The sequence below is a fragment of the Echinops telfairi genome, unplaced genomic scaffold (assembly GCF_000313985.2).
Source record: "Echinops telfairi isolate 266 unplaced genomic scaffold, ASM31398v2 ScPeMD7_3;HRSCAF=10, whole genome shotgun sequence".
NCBI lineage: Eukaryota > Metazoa > Chordata > Mammalia > Afrosoricida > Tenrecidae > Echinops > Echinops telfairi.
In genome coordinates this window covers 31,933,267-31,934,040 of record NW_022103899.1, presented here as the reverse complement: position 1 = coordinate 31,934,040, position 774 = coordinate 31,933,267, and positions in this window count along the sequence as shown.

The following is a 774-nucleotide window of genomic DNA, read 5'->3' as shown; positions in this document are numbered from 1 at the left end:
AGCATCATTGCAACAAACAAGAACATCTCCACTAAAAGACAGGTCATGGCGGCATGAAATGCCTTGGCTGGGACTTGGACTGGTGTCCTACACAAAATGTGAGCATTCTAGCCCTGCACTGCTGCTTCCCTCCATCAAGGCACATGTGCTTCTGTTGTTAGGTGCCATTGAATTGCAACTCAGGGTGACAGAGTAGAAGCCCCCATCGGTTTCCCCAGCCCATGGGGTCACTGGGGTGGCTTCCACCCTTTCAGCCAGCAGCCTTAACAGTTGCACCACCAGGGCTTCTCATCAAGGAACACAGTAAGCTCTTAAAATAAAGCAAATATATATATGTGTGTGTGTGTGTGTATATATATATATATATATATGGATTATATGAATGAATGTGTGAATAGATTCTACCCTCTGGGGCTAGAGGGAGATACATAACATGTGCAAGTTTCTATGTGCAGAGAGGGATGAACAGTTCGTGTGTGTGTGTGTGTGTGTGTGTATGTGTGTGTGTGTGATCAAATCCACCGAAGAGGAGCCGGAATTTGGAGCCAGATACAATATAATATAGTGTGGGAAACAAAGATTTCTCCCAAGTCGTCTCCCCCAAATAGATGTTAGACACAGGACATTGCTTGCAGCTAATGGTAAATGATTGTCTAGTTACCTTCCTGAAAGCAGTCAGCTGCCAGACTACTGTCTGGGTGCACCACAGGTAGGGCCCACTCCCTGCTGTTAAGGACAATGGGCTACTTCTCCCTAAAGGCTTGGGACCATTAG